This window comes from Aulonocara stuartgranti (assembly GCF_965226115.1).
Source record: "Aulonocara stuartgranti genome assembly, chromosome: 3".
NCBI classification, from domain to species: Eukaryota; Metazoa; Chordata; class Actinopteri; order Cichliformes; family Cichlidae; genus Aulonocara; species Aulonocara stuartgranti.
Window position 1 is genome coordinate 6,087,621 of NC_138941.1, and position 20,262 is coordinate 6,107,882.

Here is a 20,262-nt window from a genome sequence, read left to right on the forward strand (position 1 = left end):
GAAAAGTAAGGATGGCAAAGGGCGACGTTTTCTTCCAAAGAGCTGCAAACATGGTCGACGCCTCATTAGAAGAATCATCTGGACATTTGTGAGGAACTCTAACCAAGAAAGCAACGTCACACAGATCCAACAGACAGTTTCCATGACTGCAAGTGTTGAGTGGAAAAATGCTACATTGCATTATTGCATCCTCTCACCACAGGAGGCGCTGTTGGCACCACTGATTGCTGATCAGCTGTTCTCTGATGATCTGATTGATACTGTGAATAACGGGACTCACTGAACTCTGTGACACAGTGAAGATTACAGAGTTTAACTTCACCCTTTAAGACTGACCACAGAACCAAGTCCGCCAGAGCTTTTGTTATATTTTTACATGCTGTGGAGCCATTTGTGGGAGCATTTCAAGTTGCTATACATCAATACAACTGTTATAGCCCTAATTTTAATAATATGTATGCATTAAGTCCATAGTAACTACATAAACTGCAAAAAAAACCTCTGCTCATCCATCTCTGTGTGTATCAGGATACATTTGGTTCATAATACACAGAAAAATCAGAGTTATTACCTGTAATAAATGTGAAAGATTCCTGCAGTGATAACCAGGCAGGACTGAAACACATCCAAGCTGTCACCACGGTAACAGCACCGCCCATCCACAGGTGAGGGGAGGAGCAAAAAGAGGGACTTTGACCATTTTATACTAAAAACACTCAACTAATGTTTCTAATATGAAACAAATAAGCCCACATTAATGTGAGCGTTTATTAAATAATAATAATGATGATTTCCTCCTGATCTCATTTCCACAGCAGAGAAAACTGGTGTATATTGAGGTGGAGGGTGTGGTCTGTGGCTCAGGTGTAGAGTGAGGGTGGGGTGCACCACAGCAGCATGCTGGGACTGCTGAGGGTGGAGGAGGGAGTGATGATGACATCAGAGCTGCAGCACAGAGACCAGTGAACACACAGTCTGTTCATCTTTGCATAGATACAATATACAGCACAATATTGAATGACAGACACGCTGTGGGAGCTTCCACAGATACACTGACGTCAGCATCCAGAGTCCTCCTGTATGGCGTTATTTTTGTGCCACTATTCTGAGCGCACGTAAAAAAGGTTTGCAGGTGCAAGTGTTGCATTTTGAGGAGAAATTTATTTTGAGCGAAGAAAAGCTGAATTTGAGTGAACAAAATTCATTGCTGCATGCAAAAAATGTATATCCGTGTTTGCTATTATCCATATACACACGCACAATAGCAGCCCCTCTCGCTCAGTTTTTGTATTTGCGCTCGCAATGTGTCGCTCACGCTCTCAACATTTCTGCCCGTGCACGCTCAACTCTTTCTGTACACCGTTATATTTGTGCCACAAAACCAGCCAATCACAGACTTGGATGCAAAAAAATCTGATTGGCTGTTTTTGTCTCCAATCAGCTCGAAAGGACGAAATGCAATATCCCAGAATCCATTTCGTCCAAAGCTCAAACGAGGCAGTGGCGGAGGAACACAGAGTGGCGGAGTTTGAAATATTACTCTTTGTGGGACACAAAATAAACTTTTAAGATATTTTCATGTTAGAATGTAGCTGTGTGAACTTCAAATATCTGCTCGATTTATCAAGACATCACATATTTGCATAAGTGCTCCAACGTTTTCGGAGATGCCTGTTACCCACCAGCTGACCGGGTGGGAACTCGGGTTAAACATAATATATAAGGCTGAACTGACAAAAAAATCACCGACTACACCACCAGGTATTATTGGAAAAACCATAAAGCCTTTGAACGAAAACAAACGCTGTTGTGACAGTGATGTACACTGTCTTGTTGGTATATATGTATGATTTGTATCACCTTCATGTTTCCAGCTTTACAGCTGTGGCTCCAGCAAACATCAGCTGATACTAGAAATTAATTTTAAATAAATTCTAACAACAGCTGATCAATTTTGAACGTGCTGCTGTTGTCGTTTAGCGCAACATCCGCTGGTTTCCTGTTTCTGGCGCAAAGTGGGAGATAAACAAACAAGAGAGACGATCAGCTGATCATTGATCAGTTTCATGATTGAAGTAGCAACAGGAGAGGGAGGGAGAATGAGGAGAGAAGAGGCAGCTAAGACAGAATAACTCCAGCTTTGTGTCTTTTTTATTCTCGCTGAAGTCTTTTCCCCTCAATACGGATGTATTGTAATTGGTCCAGCCCAGAGTTGATTATTACCAGCTGGCTAATCCACCACCTTTCATTGTTTATACCATTACAAAAACAAACAAACTAACATAAAAATGAAAAATCACCATTGGCCCACCGGGCAAATGCCGGGTAAATGCCCAATGGCCAGTCCAGGTATTCGGTCAGCTGGTGGGTAACAGGCATCTCCAAAAACGTTAGAGCACTTATGCAAATATGTGATGTCTTGATAAATCGAGCAGATATTAGAAGTTTACACAGCACCATTCTCGCATGAAAATATCTTAAAAGTTTATTTTGTGACCCACAAAGAGTAATATTTCAAACTTTGCCACTCTGTGTTCCTCCGCCACTGCCTCGTTTGAGTTTTGGACGAAATGGATTCTGGGATATTGCATTTCGTCATTTCGAGCTGATTGGAGACAAAAACAGCCAATCAGATTTTTTTTGCATCCAAGTCTGTGATTGGCTGGTTTTGTGGCACAAATATAACGGTGTACAGAACGAGTTGAGCGCGCACGGGCTGAAATGTTGAGAGCGCGAGCGACACATTGCGAGCGAGCGCAAGTGCAAAAACTGAGCGAGAGGGGCTGCTATTGTGTGTGTGGATAATAGCAAACACTGAAATACATTTTTTGCACGCAGCAATGAATTTTGTTCACTCAAATTCAGCTTTTCTTCGCTCAAAATAAATTTCTCCTCAAAATGCAACACTTGCACCTGCAAATTTTTTTTACGTGCGCTCAGAATAGTGGCACAAAAATAACGCCATACTCCTGCTGCTCCCCCCTCAGAGCCCCGTGATCAGCACCAACACATTCAGTTAGATGACAGAGTCCAGCTGCAGCTAGAATCAGCTCCCCTCTGTGAACAACAGCACAGCGTCAGTGTTTCACACTCAGTGAAAGGAGGAAACAGCAGAAGAACACCATGTGTGCTACGTTTCCCAGGACACACTACAAACTGCACAAATACAGAGCAGCACGTGGAAGGACCTGGAGCTGCATTTACAGAGCTGCAGACAGCGTGATGTCCTGTATGGACAGGTGGAAGGAACCAAGTCCTCAGCTGGAACACTCGTGTTTGTCCACAGACAGGAAACACAGCAGGAAACTTCCTCACAGAAGTGCAGCTCATGGATAACACACTTCCTGTCAGTCAGAATGAGGCTGCAGCCAAACACAGAAAGGTGTTTTTGTCCAGATGAGCCCAGAGAAGAAACACGAGTGTTCACAGACATCAGAAGCTCAGAGAGGTGAAACATGAGGTTGGAGTCCTCGTCAGCATCCAGAAGAGCTGCTGTGAAACCCTGAGTACTCATGACAGACTCTGATGGCACAAACACATCATGATTCAAACAGAAAGACAAACATGGAGCTCCTGATCCTCCTGCATGAGAACAAGCTGACATGAGCGCTGTGTCTGAGAGTGTCTCCCTGTCACAGTGACAATAACACAGCTGCTGCTCACAGTCATTAAACTGACCTGAGGTCAGCTGTGCTCCTTACATATGAACCATGTGACCTCACATCAGTGCTGTGGATGACTGTAGTCATAGAAGAGTAGAGCTGTAGCAGGTGGTGTGAGGAGGAGGTGGTGTATTCTAGTTAACGCAGTACTGAAACACTCCAGCAGAGGGCGCTGTTAAGTCCTTATTGTAACACAGTTACTGTGTGCAGTTAGACTTCATACATAATCTGCACTTATTTCCATCAGACATGCTGTCAGTAAATGATTGGTTTCTATTGATTCTACTTCCTGTTGACTTGTTTGATGACAGTGAAACAATCACAGCTGATTGTGTGATGATGTAAACTGTCACTGTTACATTCAGTGTGTGTGACATAATGTTAGTGCAGGCTGATAACAGCCTGGTTCTGTTAGAAACACATGAACGTGTCCATAGATCAGTGTGTGTTTAACATGAGAGCTTCAGCCCTGCTGATGTGTTAAATAAAGACATGCAGGAAAACTGATGAGACTCTGAAATAACTCTTTATATTTATAATGTAACTCTGCATCAAAAGAACAACAAAGGATCCCAGACAGGTTTCTGTGAACAAAGACCATTCTGATGTTTCTGTGTTTCTAACACTTTGACATTATTAGTAAACAGACTGCAGTGAGCAGCATTTATAAAGAGCTTCTATATAAAGATATGACAGCTGTTTGACAAGTTTATCACTCTGTGTTTGGACCTGATCAGTCCAGCTGTTTACTTGAAACATGTTCATTTACCTGTTCTGTTATATTCATGTTCTTGTCTCTGTTGAAAACACATTTTAATGTCCCTCAGATTTTTCTCCCAGATGAATAAATATAAAAATGACACAAACTGACTGCAGCTACTTTTTGTCCTTTCTGTCAAAAACCTTCATGTGACTCATGAGAGACACGTTTCAGCTGTTTGTGACAGATCAGAGGCCAACAAGTCATTTATAACACTTTCCATCATTGTTTAAAGTTCTCAGTGTTTCTGTGTTGCTGCGTATAGGATCTCCCAGCATCATCACTGTGCTGTCCAATCATTGTGTGCGAGGTTACCCTTATAGTGCGATGTGTGTTTGCACAAAGAGAAGCATGTGTGTCAAATATAAATAAGCACAGAACAGAAACAGCTGCTCGTTTCTTCTGTTTAGAGTCAAGTTAGTGTTTTGTGTCTTTGTTTGAGGCCTGATGTCGAGCAGAGGTGTGTGTAACTGCACTGCTCTGTTATATGTGTGAAGTGTGTGCTTCTCTTCAGCATCATCTTTGTCACTGCTGATTCCTTTGTGTCATCATGTGTTGAGAAGAGAGAACAGTTATAACGGAGGAGCAAAAGGAAGCCCTGAAATCTGCATCAACAAGGAAGTGTTGGCTCACCAGTGATCCCAGCAGAGCCACTGGTTTGGCTCCAGTTGTTCTAGATTCAATGATGTTGTTGCTACAGATACATGTCAGCATCTTTATTGAATTTTATATGAAGCAGAAATGGTGTCATTAGGAGAAGAAGAGGAGAACAAGTCCGGCGAGGAGGCAGCAGCTCTTAAAGATGAAACAGCAGCTCAGCCCTGAGCTCAGAGAGCTGCACATGAAAAAGCTCCTCAAGCAGATCCTGTCAGAGGTTTGTCATCAACAGGAGGAACTGTTCACATCATAGGATGAAGATGCTGTCAGCTGGATGAAGAAGGTTATTTAATGCAAACGTTCACACTGAAGTCAAATTGTTGTCGTGTTGAACAGATTCATGTACTGATCGTCTCCAGAATGTTAGAAGAGCTTCAATGAATCATTAGAAACAACTTACAGCTGCACAGCTGTGTCAAACACATCTGTGTGTCATTGTGGGATTGTTGTGTTTCTACATGTGACACACGTCTAAAACATGCACACAATCTGAACACAAACAGGGACTCATGTGTTCCCACAGCCAGATGCTGAGAGCCATTTCCTTGTAGTCCTGTGTCTACATACATGAACCATTAGATGTTATTGGAATGATTGTCAGCTCTGATAGTTTCATGTGTGTTTAGCTGGACGCTGTTTGATCCTCGACATGTTTAAAGGTGTCCAGTCCTGAGACACTGGGGCTGGAAACAGCTGTGATGTCATTGGACTGTCACACAGACAGAAGTGCATGAAGTGAGCAGCCGAGGAGCCGCTGATGTTTTGGATTCAACAGCATTTGAAAGGTCGACACAGACACATTTGCACACAGAAAGCTGAATCTGTCATATGCCACAGTGAACTCACTGTTCAGTGTTTTTCAGGAAGCTTCTTAACTGCCTCTGCTGCCAAACAAGCAGCTGATGTCCTTGAGAAGAAGCTGAAGAAGTCTTCAACAACAAATACAGGAAGTGGACTTTCAAATACTAGATTCACTTTAGACTCACAGAGAAATGACTCAACCAGCTGTGTTTGACTATATGAAAGGTCAGTGTGTGTCTGCACACAGACTGTTGTGTTGGACTGTTATTCAGTTGTCTGCTGAATGTTTTCAAATGTCTGCATCTCAGCTGTGATGAGGCTGGGGGTCATGGGAGGCCACCGTAGCAGCCTCTTCAACATCATGACATCATCATAAATGCTGCTGGACTGTCTGATGGGCTGACGGTGAAAAAGCCGTCGGGAAGGAAACAGAAGACGTTTCAGAGGCTGCAGCAGATTTCTTTGATTCGGGGCCTTTTTCAGCTTTATTGGACAGAGCAGTGAAGATAAGTGACAGCAAAGCAGAGAGAAAGGGGGCGTGGCCCGGGTCAAAGCCAGGCCAGCTGCTCTCCACCTCGTGGTCACCTGCTCATCCTAGTGAGCTCCACCAGCAGCCCTTTCACACACTTTACACTGTCAAACACTGTGTGTGGACCTCAGCTAACAACAGGCTACATTTAAGTCTGGACTACATGCTTTTATATTGTTTTTATTCCATCAGCAGCTCAACATCATGAGCAGCTTTGACATAAAGACATCAAACTCAAGCTGACTTTAAACTACTTTTAATACAGGGGCTCAAAAACAACAACATCTTTATTATATATCAGGACAGAAAGTCATTTCATCTCAAAGGGAAACAGCTTTATTTGGAATAACCAGCACTATCAACTGGTTTGGGATCTCCACCAGTTTCATGTCTTTGTAGCTTCTCCAACAAAGTTCCTGTAAAATCAGCATGTTTGTCTTTATTGGTTTGATAGTGATTGATTATTCAGTCCCAATCTGCTGTCATCTAAAGAACAAAATGATGTTTCTATGAGTCACAAAGCTCCAGATGTTGTCGGCTTCACAAAGAAAACAAAGAACTTAAACACAAAGTGTTTGGAGCCAAAATGTTCCCAAGCTGCTCTTTTTGAAATGGCAGAGGTACAGTGGTGTCTAACAGCACACTGTGGAAGGCAAACATGTTATTGTTGGATGAAACTTCATGAATCCTTTGTAGATTTGAGCTGTTGGAGCCTTTCTTTTCTCTTCAGGTGTACAGATGCTGAGGAGGCAGGTGAAGCAGGTGGAGCTGTTGTGATGCTGGCAGAGGGTGTGTCTTAGTAACTCTGTGAGGCAGAACTGGATCCAACATTGTGGATGTGTTGATGTTGGAGCCATTAAGAGTCTCTGGCCACACTGTAGGATTTCCCTTTGATCCACTGTGGGGGCATTTTGGAGTCTGTCAGTGAAACTCTTCATGTTTGTGTTTGACTCCAGTTTATAGAAACAGAGAAATGTGTCATGCTTTTGTTCGGCCTCCACAAATACACACATTTGTTCATTGGTTGGACTTTTTGGAAGGAGACACATTGAAAACCATGTTAATAAGATCTTGTTGTTTCCTGTGGATCCGACACAGAGAGTGGACTTCAGACAGAAAGCGTGGAAGAGATTTTAGAGGCCGTGTGGCAACAGGAAGTTTCTGTGTGTTTGCTGATCTTACATGTGGAAAACAACACGTGATGTTTGTGAAGTTCTACAATGATCATTGTTCTCACAGCATTTTGAGTGGGAACAGTTCAAACTGGGAGTAGTGGGAGTTATTTACTGATTGAAACAAGCTGAATGTTTCTGTGACGATGAAGATCAGCAGCTCAGCTGATCAATGAACTGACATCTATCAGTCGTTTCATGAGATGAAGTCATCAGCAGACATTTGTTCTGACTGTGTGATGAATGTCAGAACGTCAGGGCTCTGCTTTAGTCACTGCTTGATGATCATTGGCTCATTGTTGAATCCAGGGGCCCAGTCTGACCTCTGACCTTTGCTGCAGGTCTTCTGTGTTATCTCCACTTTCATGTCTGATCTTCTACTTGTAGTCCTGTGTCTACATATACAGTGGCTTTCAAAAGTATTCGGCCCCCTTGAACTTTCCCACATTTTGTCACATTACAGTCACAAACATGAATCAATGTTATTGGACTTCCAGGTGAAAGACCAACACAAAGTGGTGCACACGTGAGAAGTGGAACGAAAATCATACATGATTCCAAACATTTTTTACAAATAAATAACTGCAAAGTGGGGTGTGCGTAATTATTCAGCCCCCTGAGTCAACACTTTGTAGAACCACCTTTTGCTGCAGTTCCAGCTGCCAGTCTTTTAGGGTCTGTCTCTGCCAGCTTTGCACATCTACAGACTGAAATCTTTGCCCATTCTTCTTTGCAAAACAGCTCCAGCTCAGTCAGATTAGATGGACAGCGTTTGTGAACAGCAGAAATTGAAATTGAAATTGCAGTGAAGTCAGCTAGAAACTTACAGTGACGTGGACATCATGCAAAGACTGCCAGACTCTGTAATACTGCAAATGATCAGTGACTCAGGTTAACACTAAACTTTAAACAGCACCTCTGTGTCTCTGTGTGCTGAACATCTAGGATTGAGTCAGGCTGCATCAGCTGAAGCTGTTATTTGTATATATCAGTATTTTTTTATTCAGGTGTGGGGAAAATACGTAAGACTGCAGTGAAGCGATGCACCAGATGAATCCCTGGCCAAAGGTATCGTACTCAAATCAGACTACTGATCCAGCCACATCAGCCTTTTGTGAGGTCTGTTTAAAGTAGACTTAAAGTGAACTGCAGGTTCCTGAGAGGTGGACTGTGAGCACAGAAACACATGTTCATACATACAGCTGCAGCAAACTTACATTAATTTTAAATAGATTTGTTACTCTGATGTCTGTCTCTGTGTTAGTCCTCTGACAGACTGGTGACCTGTCCAGGTGTGCTCTACCTGTGACTACTGGGACAGGTTCCAGCCTCTGTAATAGAAATGTTCTGTTATTCTCATTTAAAGTGTTTAAGTGCTTATGCATATGCTTAGTTGTGACACTGTTACTGTTCAGTGAAAGTTGCTAAAACTAGATGAACTTACTTCAGCAGTTTGAGAAAACAACTCCCTTTACAGGTGCTGATAAGGCCAAGGGCACAAAACAGCACAACCATTGATGCGTTAGGTTTCATAGCGAGACATGTGAAGTGTGGTAGGATCAGTTTGTAACTTCCTCCCTCTTCCTTGGAAGGCGTAAAGGAGGAGGAGCACGACCTCTGTGGCAGCGCTGACATGACTGAACTGTGATGTTTGATGTGTGTTGGCGCAGTAATAAATAGCTTGATCACAGCTCTTTCTGTGTTGCAGACTTTATTTAAAAAATTCCACGAAACCCCCCCCCCCACTGTGAACCTGAATTGAATATTCAGAAGACATTTGTTTAAATAGTTCTACAAATCTGAGCTGTTGGTGTGTCCTTGGATTGTGTGGTAATAATATTAGAGCCTGCAATCTTTCTTACTGGATCTCTACTATGAGTCATGTTACCTGAGATTAGTTCTATGTTTACCTGTCAGCCTGGACGAATGTGCTGTGTGAAGAATGTAAATGACATCAGATCTGAACTGCTTACATCTAAGGAGCCTGTTCATATTTAATTGTAATATGAACCAATGATTTTCTGATTGATTGCTGATATATACAGTGGGGCAAAAAAGTATTTAGTCAGCCACCGATTGTCATCATTTTAGGTGGGGGAACTTGCACAGAGGTCAGTAATTTGCACCAGAGGTACACTTCAACTGTGAGAGACAGAATGTGAAAAAAAAACCCATGAATCCACATGGTAGGATTTGTAAAGAATTTATTCGTGAATCAGGGTGGAAAATAAGTATTTGGTCAATAACAAAAATACAACTCAATACTTTGTAACATAACCTTTGTTGGCAATAACAGAGGTCAAACGTTTACTATAGGTCTTTACCAGGTTTGCACACACAGTAGCTGGTATTTTGGCCCATTCCTCCATGCAGATCTTCTCGAGAGCAGTGATGTTTTGGGGCTGTCGCCGAGCAACACGGACTTTCAACTCCCGCCACAGATTTTCTATGGGGTTGAGGTCTGGAGACTGGCTAGGCCACTCCAGGACTTTCAAATGCTTCTTACGGAGCCACTCCTTTGTTGCCCGGGCGGTGTGTTTTGGATCATTGTCATGTTGGAAGACCCAGCCTCGTTTCATCTTCAAAGTTCTCACTGATGGAAGGAGGTTTTGGCTCAAAATCTCACGATACATGGCCCCATTCATTCTGTCCTTAACACGGATCAGTCGTCCTGTCCCCTTGGCAGAAAAACAGCCCCATAGCATGATGTTTCCACCCCCATGCTTCACAGTAGGTATGGTGTTCTTGGGATGCAACTCAGTATTCTTCTTCCTCCAAACACGACGAGTTGAGTTTATACCAAAAAGTTCTACTTTGGTTTCATCTGACCACATGACATTCTCCCAATCCTCTGCTGTATCATCCATGTGCTCTCTGGCAAACTTCAGACGGGCCTGGACATGCACTGGCTTCAGCAGCGGAACACGTTTGGCACTGCGGGATTTGATTCCCTGCCGTTGTAGTGTGTTACTGATGGTGACCTTTGTTACTTTGGTCCCAGCTCTCTGCAGGTCATTCACCAGGTCCCCCCGTGTGGTTCTGGGATCTTTGCTCACCGTTCTCATGATCATTTTGACCCCACGGGATGAGATCTTGCGTGGAGCCCCAGATGGAGGGAGATTATCAGTGGTCTTGTATGTCTTCCATTTTCTGATGATTGCTCCCACAGTTGATTTCTTCACACCAAGCTGCTTGCCTATTGTAGATTCACTCTTCCCAGTCTGGTGCAGGTCTACAATACTTTTCCTGGTGTCCTTCGAAAGCTCTTTGGTCTTGGCCATGGCGGAGTTTGGAGTCTGACTGTTTGAGGCTGTGGACAGGTGTCTTTTATACAGATGATGAGTTCAAACAGGTGCCATTCATACAGGTAACGAGTGGGGGACAGAAAAGCTTCTTACAGAAGACGTTACAGGTCTGTGAGAGCCAGAGATTTTCCATGTTTGAGGTGACCAAATACTTATTTTCCACCCTGATTTACGGATAAATTCTTTACAAATCCTACCATGTGAATTCATGGATTTTTTTTTCACATTCTGTCTCTCACAGTTGAAGTGTACCTCTGGTGCAAATTACTGACCTCTGTCATCATTTTAAGTGGGGGAACTTGCACAATCGGTGGCTGACTAAATACTTTTTTGCCCCACTGTGTATATATATATATATATATATATATACACACAGTGGGGCAATATATATATATATATATATATATATATATATATATATATATATATATATATATATATATATATATATATATATATATATATATATATATATATATATATATTTTTTTTTTTTTTTTTTTTTTTTTTTTTTACATACATAGTTTTTTGTTGCCTTATGGTTCCAAGCGCTGTCACCAATCTTTGCATTTTGTTATTATCTCATGACACTTGTTTAATCAGCTACCATCTCTCCTGTGGACTTTTTAATGTCTACAGTCTCAGACCAACACAGCCCTGCCCTTCCCATATTAGATTCTTGATGAATGTGTGTTGTTGTTATTCAGCCTGGTTCAATGTGCCCCTTTTTAACTTTGAGCACCCGCCCCTTTAAACCTCTCTGCACAGCCCTGCACTGAACTCACTATCTTCTCCCTCTAACAGCCTCCACATGTTCTCACTGTAATTTCCCCTCATGAATGAATTTATGCTGCACTAATGTGAATGTTTGCAGGGAAATCAAACGCATTTCACACGCAGTACTCGAGCTGACTTACCTTTGTTTGAATGACGACTTGTACGCGCTGACTCCACAGATAAGGTACGAAAATATATCAGGCTACGTCTTCAGGGTTTCTACTCCACGGCCGTATTTCATACGGGTCCACATTTCCACTGCACGCTATTTTCTGCAAGTACCGCCGCTTCGCCTCTGGACGCAATCGGTCTCTATACAGTCCGTTCTCTTTTGAGCTGCTTTTAAGCATCTTGTAATCGTCGTTCCAACACAGTGTGTTTGTTTTGATTCGTAGACCTCGAAAATGGTGCCGCGCTCCCACAATGCATTGCGGCGTGACGTCAACTCCAAAGCCCTATAGAACATGTTCTTTTTCATTGTCAAAATGATCAGGAATAAAGAAGAAAACTGATTCAAAACCTGTGGAACCTGCCAAAAAACAAGTTTTACTGCAAAGGATTTCTAGATGTGAAGGTTTTGTGGCTTTTTTCAGTTTCTAAAACAAACTCATTTGTACAGAAGGATATGAGGATGTTGATGTCCGGTGGTGGGTTTTTTTCTTCTTGATTTAATGTATTCATTTATCTCTTCACTTAATCTTTCTTTATGTTTTTTTTTTTTTGATTTGGCATGAGCGATTTCCGGTCCTCACTCCAAGCCAGTTGGTGGCGGTAATGCACCACATGTTCTATCACAGCTGCGTCCGAGAGGACAGGAAACGTCTGTATGCGTCTGCAAACCAGGTAACTACACTCAGCTGAGCCTCTCTGCTAGTCGTTATTAGTTGGAGGGTTTTGCGTCACTTTCTCTCGGCTTGATAAAGGGCTGTATAGAAATCTCTGGTACGTAACACGTAACGTCATTTTTAGGGAGCGTCGCAGAGAAGTGAGGCTGTTTCTTTGTTTTTGTCGAGTTTTGATTGAAGACATGTTTCCAGTCCGTTTTTTACTCGTTTGTTTTTTCATTAATAACTTTACATTATCACAGAGAACAAGAAGGCGCTTTGTTTGTCACATTCACCTTATGTCTGTGAAGGTTCTCAGTCATCCAGGTCATCGTAGTCAAAGGAGCTTGCAAAGAAAAGCGTCTGGACTTCTTTAAGTTACTTGAAGACGTTTCACCTTCATCCGAGAAGCTTCTTCAGTTCTAAGGTCAAATGGTGGAGAGTCCCAGATATAAACCCAGTGGGAGTTTCCCCCCACAGAGGGACAAAAGGACCCCCTGATGATCCTCTAATCACCTGAGCCAAGGTGTGAAACTGGGTGTGGGCCCCAATCAGCCAGTTTCGGGTGAGTTCATTGTGAAACCTGGCCCCACCTTATCATGCGAATTCCTGAGGTCAGATGGCCCAGGATGTGAGTGGGCGTTAAGGCGTCTGGGAAGGGATCTCAAAACTGGATTATAGATGGCAGAGAGTTGGTGTCGTAAACCCCGCCTCTGTTCAAAGATGGTCGCTCACAGTGGACATAGATGGCTTCTTTCACTCCTCTTTCAAACCATCTGTCCTCTCTGTCCAAAATGTGAACATTAGCATCCTCGAAAGAGTGTCCTTTATCCTTAAGATGCAGATGGACTGCTGAGTCTTGTCCTGTGGAGGTGGCTCTTCTATGTTGTGCCATGCGCTTGTGAAGTGGCAGCCACTTGGCAGCCACAGTGATAAATGGCTGAGATGGCTGCAGCTGTACGTGTGAGGTACCTACATGTTTCAAGATGAATTTGCAGAGATGTCATGTTTGGTGCTTACAGACATCACACTGCATTTTGTGATTTCGTAGCTGTTGTTGTGATATTTTGGAGCTTCCCATGATCACCGTGACAGTCATTCATTTTAACATAACCTTTCTATTCCTTTCAGGGATCCTCATTTTTTTGGTGAGGAAGATCAGCAGCTGTGTCGACAGGCAACAGGTAACGGCATGCTTTTCTGTTAGTACTGTAGACCTTGGTCTGGTGCTCTTTTTTAGTTTAACACAGTATTTTCATTTGCCGAAGTGTAAAAAGCTTGTTCCAGGAGAAACAAACTTTAGTGAGTTCTGCAAAATGATTCCCACCATTGCACACTCTGTCAGCCTCCAGTGTGCCCTTTTTTTGTCCTTTAACTGAAGAAAGTCGGTAGTCAGAACATATGAGATAAGTGAGATCCTCATTTTGCCTGCTTATTTCAAGATACAACATTTTCACAAACTGCTGTAGGATAACCTTGCTATTTGTCTTTTCCAACACTTCTACATTCATCCATATTTCCTTGTCTGCTTCTTTCCAGGTGAAAAGTACCTGAAATGGGTGAAAGATTTTGTTTCCAAAAACAAAAGCATGTGCGTTCACCTGAAGAAGCCAAGTGGTGCTGACCTGTGGATAGAAGAGCTTGAGAACACCAAATACAACGGGGATGATGATGAAGTTAACGCCTGGGGAAAATTCTACCTTCCCGAGATTGTAAAAATGCAGGTTATTGGTGTGGTAAAGGGCACCTCATGTCCATGTGACGAGCTTGTGCTGATGACGCGTGAGGACAAAAAGCTGTACGGCTATGACGGAGAGGAGCTGCATCTGGTGGCTTCCAGTTTCCTGGAACTATGTGACAAAACGATAGAGTATCCAGCATCCAAGCGCTACTACAATGGAGAGGCCTTCAAAGATATGGTGAGAAGTTAGACTGCTAAGAATAAGACTGGGGATGCCTAGTGTTAGAGATCAATCACCTGAGCTTTTCTTTGTATTGTTGTGTGTTCTGTTTAGACTGAGGAGGACTGGAAAAAAGTTAAGATGAGTGATGTGGGGAGGAAACTGCAGGAAGAACATAAAAAGCTGGTAAATGAAACCCAGTCAGCGTTCGTCAGCCTAATATCATAGGTGGGTATTGGAGCTGAGTATCATCACTGATTTCTAGAACCTGTTCAATTCCAATTCACAAGGTCCCAATTAGATTCCATTTAATTCTTACTCAGAGAGTCAGAAACATTATAATTCTGATCATTTATCAGTACTGACACTTGTGAAACTTCATCAGAGGTGTGAGCATCACAGCAGATGCTTTTGTGACAAAGTAACTGAGGATAAAACACAAAACCATGAAGCAGATTTTCCTGGCCTAGCTTTTTACAGTAGATAACCTTAAAAATATTATTCTGCAGTAGAACAAAAGCAGACGAGAACCACGACTCAACAAATGTACATTGGCTGATGCTGCTGAAGTGATTCAGAGGTTTTAATAAAAGAGGTTTTAATAGAGACACAGCAGAGCATTTTGCAGTTTCACTTAATTTGAAATAAAAATAAAATAAAATTTGGTATTGAACAGCAGAAATGAGGCTGTCTTGTCGGAAGTCATTAAAAAAAAATGGCTGTAAACAACGGTAGACTGCTTCATAACAAGCAAGCGAATAATGCCAAAAACAGAGATTTGAGATGGGAAACGGTGTTCTTAAAGTACACTGAGAGAGGCAGAGAGCTGTGCTGTGTTGTTTTTCTGTGTGTGTTTTAATGGTGGTGGAAGCAAACCAGCAAAAGTAAGAGGGAATTCATGACAATGTTTATGTCAAGCGAAATGTGTCTTCTTTTGCTGCTGGTTTGGTTAGAGAGAGACAAAACGTGCAGCTTCAGGATCTGAGCAGCTTTCAGCACCAACGGCATCACAGCTCAGACTTGGATTCAGGATTAAGCCCTTTATGTTTGACTGTAGTGATTGTAGCTCTGTCCTTGTTATTAATCGCTTTAGTCAAACACAGCTATTGTTTGCTGGGATGTGTATATCCTTGACAGTTTGTATCTCAGAGTTATCAAAGACACTGTGGATAATCATCAAGAGATTGTTGTCCTCTTAATAATGACCTATTTGATTGTTTGTTTTTTCTTCTTCTTACAGATTCTGGTATTTGGCCAAAAGAGAGCTTCACAATTCTTGGCTTCACCTGTGGTAGAAAAATGACTAAAGTTATGCAACACTCTCTAAAATTAAAGCTATGCAACGCTTTAACATGAATGGCGAAGGAGTGCATCTCTTTCACTGTCGCTTCCTGTCCTCTTCTCAGTCTTTGTTGTGGCACCTCTGCTATGTGTTATAGAAAGCACTTGGAATCATGTTCAATACAAAAACACCAAACTCGTGGGATTGCCCTAGCAAGCAGTTGGTAAAAACTAATTAAAACTGATATATATCAGCTTCACTTTCTAGCTGCAAAAGCACGTTTCTGCAAAAGCATGCAGTTTCCTGTCAGCACTTTTTGGCACAGAGTGTACTCAGAGTTAGGCCTTTCTTATATAAAGCAATATAATCAGCATATAAACATTTAAGATGATAAATTTAAAGCTCAACAGTAACTGCTATAAATATTATAACTACACATGTAGTGCTTTTGCTTAAGTAAATTATATTTGGGATCATAATAAGAAAACATGTGTTTTTATTTTCTGTGTACCCTGGGTACAGACCAGTATAAATATGGGATTCTTCCCAATAAATGCTGTCTGATAATGCTTCATATTGCATTAAACACTAGATATGTAAGCAAACAAACAAAAACCCATAGAAGCCAGTTTTAATTATTAAATGTGACAATTACATGGAGATGGAAAGTAAACATGCTTATACACGTCTCTGTGATTACAGAAAATCCACACAGATGCTGTCAGAGCAGAGAATCTTTGATTTATCAGAATGATGAATGCAAATGATTTCATGAAATCTCACTCTTGTTCTGGGTTGTAAAATTCACCTGTCCAGTTAAACCGAATCCTTTGCAACACGGTTCTAAGAACCCTACCAACCTCATCCTCAGCTCTCTGCCTGTTATCCTTTTCAGCTGAGTATTCATCCACATGTGTTTCAACTTCTCTCTCATTTTCAAGCAAATTGCTCAGGCTCTCAGCTTCAGCACAGTTACCATATGGCCACTCTCTGAGGTCTTCTGTGTTCAAGCCAAACAAATTCTTACATGATCTGCAAGGCTTCATTCTGGCACCATCACGGAGACAAAAAGCCTCACACCTGATATTTCCAGGTACTTCAATTGTTCCATCAAAGTAATCTTTCTGGACTGTGTTTGGATAATAGGTCATCACCGCACCAGATACATATTTATGCCATTTGCTAAGACAGGAGGCAGCAATCATAATTTTCCCAGCGTTAGGACCTTTGGTGGACATGGAGACTCCGCAGTACCTTTCTGATTTGTTGGTTTGGGATTTTTGAGAAATGCAGATGGTGGACGAGACGAAAGCTGTTTTTTTATTATTCTCTTCTAAGTCCAAGTCTGTGAGGAGATCTTGCAGACTCTGCTTTATTTGCTCTTCATTCTCTGAGTTATTTTGCAGGACGATCTGAAAACAGTTACAGATCTGGTCAAAGTGTTGCACCTGATTATATAGTTGTTTTTCATAGAAAGTTGATCAACATGTTTGTTTCGCTGCTTGACTTGTTTAACTATGCAGGACCATTGGATGCTTTTGATTTAGACATTTTAAGATAGGGGGTGAAACATGTCACAAAAATCTATTTAATTTTAAATCAATAAGCAAAAATCCATCTTTGTTCTCACTAATTTATAATTAAATTTGCTAATTGACCTTTTTTTTTCTATTTTGCTATGCCGGGCTGTCAAAACACGCTGAATTTAGAGTCTTTGAGCTTAACAGATCCAGCAGCTACACAGTGACAGCATCATATACGCCTTGAAGACTGTAAGCATCTCCAATAATGAGTCTGTTAGACATTATTTAGAACTAACAAATTCTGAAGCAAGTCTCCAGCTCTCCTGCAGTCTCTGTGTTTGGTGGAGAAGTATAGCTAGAAGCATATGTTGAAGTATAAGGTACAGTATGGATTTTCTTTGGATTTCTCAGTAAAAAAGCACTTTGCATTATACTTTCCTAAAAGCTGGAAGTTTGTCAGATTGACTGAAAATGTGAGAAGAGTTATCTTACCATGTCGAGCACACAGGAGAAGGGACTTCGCCTGGGAAGCTGAGTCGAATACAACTTAAAAGGCCTGGGATATCTTCTCATTAAAGAACCCAACACAAAAGGATTAGGGAAGATTTCTTCTGGAGAAAAGGGGATGTTGTTGATTTTGCCCAGAAACAACATGCTGTGAAGGATCTGTTGAGTGAAAACATATTTGCTTATTGTTAGTAGTGATAAACAGGACTGTCTTAAAAGTGTCAAAGGTAACACACCTCATCCACCAAGTGTTGACTTCCCGGAGTCATGTAAGAGCCCCGAACCCTCCTCTTGGTAATCTTGTAGGCATTAGTTTTCAACCTCCTTTGAGAAATTGTTGTCTTCTAAAATGATAATGATCGAGCAGTTAGGGATTTAAAGACACAGGAGATCTGATAACTTTGGCTACAGCAGAGTCTGCAGACATACCTATTTTGCTCTTGGTCGGCCTATTTTAAACATGAGAGAAAACATAGTTAGTGAAATGTTGATAACATACAATGACTATCATTGGTGGCTGAAAAGATGCCAGGTAACAAGTGAAAAGCTGCTACTTACCATCGCCACAGTCTAAGAATGAAACAGGAAACACTGAGCGAGTTGCCTCCATCTTAAAGCTGTTGATCATGTGATTTAAAGGAAAGCCACACCCAGCTCTTTCCTGGAATTTTACTCGACTGTAGAAAACTGCTCCATTTGCCCCGCCCACCCATGATCTTTAATATCTACCAAAAACAACCTTTTGGTTGTCAGTAACCAGCCGATCGTTTTCGCAATTAAAAAGTGGCTTTGTGCGGCGGCGTTCCCACCGCGAGCAGAACTCCGGCTCAAAAACCGCTGTTTTTGAACACTTTTATTTACTTAAGCATTTTAATGGGCTTACTTTGAAACAAAGTGCGATTGAATGATTATTGTTATGTGTTGCCTTGAATTCGGCTATGCTGTCTGTTAGACAGTTGTTTTCCTTTATTGTTGTTTTTGTATTGTTTGTAGCGAACGCTACTGGAATGTATAGATTAAGCTACGTAGCCAAGATAATTAATAATTTAACTGTTGTACATTGGTTGATGATGATTTGCATTGTTACATAGGCTTGCAGAAAAATATATTTGTTTACCGGTAAACTGAATCGAACTTGATGTGCTAATGGACGTTTTTCTGACCTACAGGTCAGGTTTTGTTCCCTCCCTTTGAATTAATCTTCTTCATATTGAAGTGGCGAGCCGGTAGGACCATTCTTTGTTTCCTCTTTCCCCCACTTAGCCGTCTTTGGATTACGGACATATTTCCCCATTTGTATGAAGCTGGACTCTAAGGAGGAATACCTTAAAAGTGAACTTTAAAAAGAAGAGGACCAAAAAGGACTTTTGCACAGAAAGATCACAGCATTGATTTATTATTTAATTGTGGGCATTTATGTTGTGTGTTGTGTTAATTATTTTGTTCCATTTCCCCTGTCCTCCATTTATTCAATATATTTTTGGTACAAGATATTGCAGTCTTTGGTCTCATCATTCACACCATCTAGGCTCCATAAAGAACTATTTCTTCTGCGCGTCAGTCAGTAAACTCATCCATTGAAATAAACTAGTCCTTAAATAACTTTGAGTTACACAGTGGCAAATGTAATAGAGAAAGACACAGGGCCACCTGAAATCTGTCGTCCTATCTGATTCAAAACCAACATGTAGGAGAATCTGGAATCTTTGATTTTGAGTTAAAAATAAAATATGGGTAAAATGCAGAAATGTTTTTACTAACATGTACTAACAGAGACTTGGAGGAGAGAGACCTAATGTTTAATAATCCACATTTCACTGTTTTACTCTTTGGTTCAGATGTGGATACTGTATTGTTCTTTCTTTGTGATTGTTTATGTTTAAGTTGTTTGTTGCTGGTTTTTAGTTTGTTTTTTGTCTGTTTGGAAGCTGACACAGTCTCTATGGAGATGGGTTTTTGGGGGGTAGCAGGAGGAGAGAAGCTGCAGAGAGGCGTGTAAGACTGCAACTCTGCTTCCTGGTCCCAACTCTGGATAGTCATATTTTGGGGGGTTTAATAAACTACTACTGCATAATGGAAAAATGTGTTTTTAAAACCAGCCAATAGGAGCGTCTGTGGATATCAGCTGAGGCTGAACGCAGGAACACCATCACATATAAATACACAGAATTAAATCACTAGATAAAAGACGTCATTAAATAAGGATCGAATCAACATGTCAGAGGTCAAAGGTCAGTCAGAAGAGGTGTGGTTAAACACTGGCAGTGCAGTGACCTAATGCAGTTTGGTTACCGCCACGGGAAAAGCCCCGCCCCCTCTGAGCCTCCGCTGTGTCCTCAGCACATCCAGGAGCAGCAGGTCAGAGGGGGCGGGGTCATGTCAGGACTTATTTTAAGTAAAATTTAAAGTGGAGCGACGGCAGGAGTCACACAGCAGTAACCAGCTCTGTCTGCCAGGGTCAAAGGTCAAACAAGTCCTGCAGCTGACCCACACACAGACTTACACTGATCCACAGAGAGTGATGAATCCACACATCACTCGGCTGGAGGAAGCTGGGTTTTG